This window comes from Anopheles marshallii, chromosome 3, assembly GCF_943734725.1.
Source record: "Anopheles marshallii chromosome 3, idAnoMarsDA_429_01, whole genome shotgun sequence".
NCBI classification, from domain to species: domain Eukaryota; kingdom Metazoa; phylum Arthropoda; class Insecta; order Diptera; family Culicidae; genus Anopheles; species Anopheles marshallii.
The window spans coordinates 14,435,501-14,443,671 of NC_071327.1; positions in this window are offsets into that span (position 1 = coordinate 14,435,501).

Consider the following 8,171-nt stretch of genomic DNA (forward strand, 5'->3'; position numbering starts at 1 on the left):
AAATAAATGGGTTCGCCAGTCTTAGCCAATTTGCTCCGATTTTCAGGCCATTTATTAAATGGTCTTTAGTGCAACGGTAACAATCATGGAGCAGCGACAAACAGAGAGAAAGAGCGAATAGGATTGAATTTGTTAGGAAATTTATCAACCAAACCTAGCGGAACAGAGTTGAAACAGTAATTTAAAGTGCATAGTTAAAGGATTGTTTTTGTAATTGGGAAAACATTTTCACCTCTCATTAAATAAATTTCCTTTAAAACTAAAATTCACTTAACCCATATTCACTATCCCCATTAACATAAACTGCTCGTCCTTCAACGGTTACGCTTGGTTTAATGTCCCAAGCGTTAAAGTTTAATTTATGGAGGATTGCTTACCGTTCAGGGATCATCCAACTCCAACGCCATTATCTTGCCGAACTTCACTCCACAAAGTGTTTGTACACCGAACACATTTGCATCGTGTTATATCATGAAATTTAATTTTAGGACAGTTTTCAAACATTACCACCAATCAGGTTGCCAAAACCCGTGGGCAATGCCCCACCAGTGACCGACTGTACACGGCACTACAAAAAAAAGCACAACGTACACCATCCACCGCGCCGAAAAGTTGCTGAATATACAATGCAAAATTATTTATGTATTCTCCACGAAAACCATCTGCTGCCGGGTGTCAATCGTTTGTGAAAAATGGAAACGCTTTACAAGAAAAGCTTTCAACCACTTGTGTCACGCTGTACAGCGTCTCGGGCCGGGAAGCTCGGAAACGGTACGCTCCCTGGACAGAAACAAAAGGACGTCTAGAGCGGAAAAGCTTCGTACAGCAAAAAACGAAAGGTACAAACAAACTCCCCTCAACAAATGGGTAACTAACAGTGAGCTTGAAAAATGTGCCAAATGCAACGTAGCGCACTGGCAGACAGGAGAGTGTGCAGCAGCGCATAGTTAAGCGTGCTGAAAAGTGCCACTCTGCTGTGATGTTTTTCGAAGCAGGGTTTCCAAACACCGACTGTAATGTTACATTGGCTCGGGGAAGAATGGCGGCCTTATGGTACGTAATTTCTGTGCACGAAGAAAAGCATCATCAAGCGTTGTCGATGGTGATTCCGACTGCTGCACGAGGGAAACTGCACGTTTGTTTACTGCTTGTGATCATTGACGGAGAGACTTGGCGACAGTGTTAAGCAGGTTGTAGGAAAGGGATGGGGAACTGGGCAGAAACGCGGCCAGAATAATAATAGCACAATGTGATGATTTGCACTCCAACGCGACTATTCACAGAAGGATTTGTTTTTAGTGTAAAGAGAGAAAGCGAGAGAAGTAGGTAGGTGCAATAATAACAATTTATTAGACTTTAATAGCATGAAAGATGTTTATTGGTATCAATATGGAGTGGTAGTTTTAATGAAGAGCGATCAATGTTTTATCATCAATTTATAAACATTGTCTATGAACAAAAAAGCTTTTACTAAGTGGTTAATTCATCCATTGCTGTCTAAATTTATGCTTTACTGCCTTTAAAAATTTTCATTAACGCATTGTAGCCAAACGTATGAGAATTCTTGCTTGTTTTAAATAATACCAGAAGATAATTTGAGGGTGCCTTTACTGGTAATAAATTAATTTCGTGATAAAATCTCGAAAGACAACTGTTATTAAATGTTTTTGCACAACATTGCTATGAAAATCACAGAAAAGCTAAAATATTGAACAGAAAAGACGAATTTTGTTATGTAGAAAGCTCATCCTTTTTAAGACGTTAACATTAAAATAATGTCCCTGCACTCTATTTTGGGGTATTTCTAGATAGACTCTAAAGTTTGATTTGCTACAATATAAGGCTCGTTAGCCTTGGCATGTAATAGGTTAATGTGAAGGACTAATCACCCAACTACCTTAGCAAAGGGAATATCCACAAGATTGGCAGAGATGTTGAATTCGTTGTGTTTAGGCAATATGGCGGCTCTCCAAGGAATTTATTCTACTTAATATTTTTCGAAAAAGCTGGAAAAACCTTATTTATCCTCAAAAAGAAAATCTAACGCTTTGTTTCCTTATCGTAACACTTCTTCGGACACTTCAACAGCTACGACCGTTTCAGTTCTTATCGACTACGAAACACGTTCTCCTGTTCTGTTCACGTTGTCTCGAGGCGGGAAGAACCTTCTGTAACTAATATCACTTGTGCCAGCTCACTTGTGACTTGCTCAAAAACAGAACATCCCCATTTTGCTCATCAAGCTCCGATGGCACGGGGGAAAACTTGGACTTCCACGTGGATATTAATTAGAGCAGCTTGCCGGATGGCAAACCGTAACAAGCGCTACAGATAATGCAATTTGCATCTGTTTGTGATGTGTGTACCGAAACTTGACTCGAAAACTCATCGTTGCGATGTGTTTCGGGTGGTTTAGGAAGCCAGGAAGGTTTAGCTGCAGCTGGGTGCACATATCGACAACACACTGCTCGAATGGTTGCTGCGATATGAACCGCACGAGAAACCACAATTGCCAGACCGGTACTGCTGAAGAAGAAAAAAGATAGGCTCAAATGCACATAACAATTGCATCCTGAAATGCTGCTAATTATGAAACGGGTGTCAATTGAATTATGCCTCTGCCGTGTTGCTGCCTCGCTGGGAGGTGACTGAATTCAGCAGAGGCTTTCGGTCTTGTATAATGAGATTATTCATTATGCTAAGATTTTAGATATTTTTTTTTGCATATGATTGCATAAACTTTCATAGAAAAATAGGCATCAAGTGCAAATTAATGAGGTATACGTTCAACACAAAGCAAATCTATGAAACAATGTGAGTTTTTAATCCGAATATTAATAACAAAAAATCTTATTTTTATGTTTACTTTTTAAGAAAACATTGTTCCTTAGCGATGTCAAGTAATTAGAAAATCTGGAATGAATTTTAACTCTTCCAAAGCGCATAAGGATTGCTGTTTTGACGAAAACAGCTTATGAATACAGATACTTATAGACGGTCGCACGATACCGGCGAAGTCCTTGCCCGGCGCATCTAAAAACGCTTACGACCGAGGTTAAAAGCGATTACGAGAAGTGTTCATTATTAGTGCCGTATAATAATTAAGCTGATTATAGGAACGGAATTAACTTTGCATGAATAATCGTTGCCTAAGCTGGTGATGGTGCCTATCGTGCAATACGTCCGGCTGGACGACGGTCGTGTGGAAGCGTCGTGATCGTCTGTAAACCTAAGAATTGTATAAGTAAAGAATTTAATGGTCATTTGAAATAGCCAAAATTAGTAACGTTTAAACAATTTTATGAAGTTTGCATAGAATAGTGTGGTGACTATTGATAAAGAAAAGCTTCGAAACAGTTATAAATATGTCTCCCTGTTTCGCATTGCTCTAATAATAACAACCAACTTAACGTTCCATCCAACCTAAAAATATAATCCTCCTTTTCCCCATTTTACCTGTGCTGCACTGTGATTTATTTTCTGTCTGCTTCCCTCTATCTGTTAGTTCCGACGCCCACTGGCTGTCCGGTCGGCAGCTAACACTCGGGTGGGAAAATTCCAAGAAAGATTTAGTCTCGTTAAGGCAGATTAGCCGGTAACGATGTTCATCCGTTTCGGTTAGGCACGAAGACAAGCATGGAAGGTTCTTCATCTGATTCTTTTGGTAATATTTTTTTTCGTACTTCTACTTTTCAACATAACTTTTTCTTTTTTTTTAGCTGGTTGCAACTTTTTGCATTTCATTTCGCGAGGAGAAATGCTTTCAAACACTCCAATTCTATTTTCCTCCCCGTATCAAACAAAAAAGATTATCCTGAAAGAAAGTACTGCTCCTCGAGACAATTTATGTTCAACAGGGTGTAAAGTTTTTTTTTGTGGCCCCTCACTCTCTTTGCTTGCTTTCATTTTCCGTTTTTGTTTCACATCCTTAACTTTGTTGCACACCACTTGGGCCGTCTTGGCAGGGCGAGGAAAAACATAAATTCTACACACTCCTTCAAAAATCACGCCCTGCTGCTGGTGGTGGGTTGCCCCTTTTCTACACCCAGCTCAGCACCGGAACGGCACGATGGTCGGAACTCATTGGCTAAATGTCTGGTAAACAGATAACATGCTTTTAAAATCCTTCGCCTCACTTTATGGCAACTACTTTGACGCTTCATGTTTCACCATGGTTTTTTTGGTTCGGGTTCGGCAAAGGACATCCACAGCAAACTTCGCCTCGTCCCCGTTGTCTCGTCGTGTCCTTTGCTGAAAAAAAGTGATGATTGTAAATGGTGCTCTTAGACTGACAAACGACTCGCTTATGGTTTCTGATGGATTGGCATTTCTCAAGTGTCTTGTGCGGAGTGCTTGTTTATGGTGCTTTATTTACCATCATCATCACCAGGACCCCTTGCGAGAGTGTCACGGGGGTGTCGTGTAGGGTCAGGACCGTCAAGCACTGCAGGTCGAGTGAAAGTGGCACCCCAAATGCAAAGAAGGAGCGGGTGGTTGTGGTTGCATATTTTTATGCTTCTTCTAACCAGTTCTGGTATGAACCCCGTGCAGGTATTGGATTGTTATACATTCGAAGGCAATGATGCTCTTCAAATTAAATGGACGATCATGACACTCGTGTTCATGCCGAAAGCCTCAAAAGATTTGCCTCTTGTATTTGTGTTATTTTAGTGAAATTCTTCCCCTTCATAAGCTTTCTTTCGTATTCGATCTCGAAAGTCCTAAAGCCACCTTGTCCTTTTCAAGAGGGTTCAAGAAAACAACCAACCACAGCAGATAAAACATTTACAAGGTATTGTACTTCTCTGTGGATTGCAACCGGGATGGGAAGTACCGAGCGCAAAGTACATCGACTTTAAGCAGCAATTTTTACATTCCACCCAGCGGATGCGTCTGAAACTTTTACCATAAAAATATTTCTACCATCGCTCTACCAGAAACAATCTCCATTTCAGTTCCATACGGCTCTCTCGGACGCTTTTCCAACGAAGCCAATCGAAAGGTGCAACGCGTGGTCGGAAGCGGTGCGACGTTGGGGAGCGCTTAGAGTTTGTGCATAATTTTAAGCAGTATTCCAAAATAATAAAACTTTCATATCCATCCCGGATGCAGGGGTAGGGTTTTGTGCGTTGGGAGCGGTCAATTGCTTTGGTTTGGAATTTCCCGAGTTTTCCCTGACCTTTCCCACGCAAAACGCGTTAAATGTTTTGGGTGGAAAAGGGCAAGCAAGAGAGCGTGACGGAGAGAAACAAAATACAGATTCCCAAACATGAAGATGTTAGTCGCACCGAGTGCTGCAGAAGTGGAAATGGTTGTTGTAGAGCAAATTAACACTTTAATATGAAAAGTTATCTAAAAATGTCAAGTTATATTTTAAAATGTTTTAAAAATATCATATTTTCATTATTTCTGTGTAGGAAACAAAATGTTAATATGTTTATTTATTTTACCATTCAACAAAAATGATGTCTTGAAGCTTGCTTACAAGGTCATATTTTATGTAAAACAATCTAAATAAAATTTGAAAAACATCAAATTATAGTGAAAATACAAATACGATACAATTACAACTACAATAAACCAACAATTCTACAATAACTAAAATTACAATACAAAAACCTTCAAAAACATAAGTTCAACACTAATCAACTGTATTTGCACAGAACACAAAGTCCCGCACACAAGCAAAATCGTAGTGAATTATCCATTTTCCTTATTTTTGTTGTTGTTGTTGTGCCATCTTCCCGCCAACCATCGAACCAAGATTAAATCCTCCATCCTTCTTAATGTATTGCACGGCTTACGTCAGGCCACACGCCACACAACAACAAAAAAAAAGCCATCCCCCATCCGGGAAAGCTGGACGGCGAGAGGTGGCGGGTTGAAAACCACGATAGAGTAATAAAAATGGCACTTCCTCTTTTAATGCTGCCCTTTATGCGCTGCTACAACAAATCCCCTTCGTTAGTATCGGGTGTCCTCCTTGGTTGTATATTGGTTTCGATTTCCACGTCCGACCGACCGACCAGACCCGGGCAACGGTATGGACGGTGTTTCCTTTTGGCTCTAGCTTGTTTCTTTTTCGCTTATTATTCCCATCCTCCATCCTGCCGCCAGATAGTGCCGTACGTTTCCGGGGTCGTTCCCTTTAGGCTTAGCGTGGAACGCCATTCCGCGTTGGGAAGGCGAAAGGCGAAACAACCCTCAACGCCACCGATACTTCCAGCGTGCCATCCTCGTAATCATCAGCATCCTCATCCACCGCGACATCTTCCACTAAAAGCAGCTGTAAGCATCATGATCATCACCATCAGTGGATGGATTGGCTTTCCAACGCCATACGGTCGGTTAAGCTGAGCACCGACGAAACGCAAGATGTTTAAGGACCTTCCAATCCAACCCGAAGGCGCACGCCGCCGCTCTCTCTCTTGCTGGCACAAATAATTGAATTGAACTTAATTAAATTCAAAACTTCCAAACTAAAGCAGCGTCAACCGGCCGGGGGGCCAACCAAACGCCACCGCTAGGGAAGTTTCCGGCCAGAACCACTCCAGGTCATGATACAGTGAAATGATCACCAGCTTTTCGCTTTTGTTCGTTCCGTTTTTACTTTCACTTTTTCCCCTTTTTTTAAAACGTATCGTTCCGCTTTTTTTCTGTATATTTAAACAACGGTGCCACCTCCCCCCCCCCCCCGTTCGTTCACTATGCGACCGTGCGCTTCGCTTTTATGGCCATTTCATTAGCCTCCCAAACTATGCAGATTTCTCTCGACGGTCGCACCGTACCGGGCTGGTGTACCGTTTTGCCACTCCTATTCCGGGGAAGTGTGCTTTAACTAAGGATAGAAAAACCGAACGTACGCATTCCGGTACGTAAGAAAGATTCTTTGTTTACCATCCTTCCGGTTGCTTTCTTTTGCGCAAAACTGCTCTTTTACGATCATTTCTATCGCTTTACGTTTTCTTACGCCTTTTGTCTTAGCTATTGGGCATAGAGAAAAAGAAGCTAAACAGCTTCGGTGCTATATTTGCAAAACCTTTGCTGCGAAAGGACAGTTGCTCTTAGTGTAACGGTTTCATCTTCATTAAAGTTTGGTCGATTGCAGCACGGTCAAAGGCTCTTCTTGATCTGCTCAATTTTGAGATTCAATTAACAAAACGCAATAATTAGTTGCTTTGTTTTTGTACGATCATTCTTGGCATGACCGAACTGTTCATTTCCGTCCCTTTTCCCGAATATGTTTTTCGCTCTTTAATTCAATTTCTTCTGGGGAATATAGACGTAGAATTAAACTTTTTTTCGCTAGAACGGCCAGTTTTAGCACGTAACTGGTTAGTTAGTCTTAGCGGATGGGATTTTTCTTCGATGACCGGTGCCACCAGCAATACATCACCGGATCGTGCTCTTAGTATTGAACTTCATATACGTAAAAAGCAAATAATTGACCCAATGGGGAAGACCTCGAAGTCTCTAAATCCGATCAGAAGTCCGATATTTCGTAGTGACGATTGCAGAGTCTGTTTTTTTTAATATCACAAGATCATGATCTTTAATGATCTTTCAATAATTGAAAATTATATAGGATTGGTTGGAAAATACGGCTTAGATATAAAATTTCTTCACTATTAATTGTGTTATTACTACTTACTTCTAACATGCTTATCAGGCATTACAACCGTTGCTGCATGAGTCCTGCTAAAGGCAGTGCGCCGTCGTTTGCCTATCCATTGTCCCGGCCATCCTTCTGGTGATAACATGAACATCATCACTCCATCTATTGGGGCTACCGCGCATCCTCTGTCTATGTGGACGCTTGCCTTCAATCCTTAAAAGAACTTTGCTTGCTCGGTCGTCCGGTGTCATTCTCATGACATGACTAACACTCCAGCGTCTAATCCATTACGTCTAATTCATTCACTAGCTCGTCATTGTAGCGGCTCCTTCTGACCTTTGACTCAAGTTAGATTAAATTTTGGACGACTTCGAAAGTGCGATCACCTATCTGTACTTCACCATTGTTAGCAGATACTCGAATTATTTGAGTATATACAATAAAATCATTCAATTAATAAAATAAAGTTTTTCTATTTTAATTTTGCACAAAAGGCAGCTTAACTTTAAATAATAGATAATGACCTTTGACCCAAGTTAGATGAAATTGTGGACGA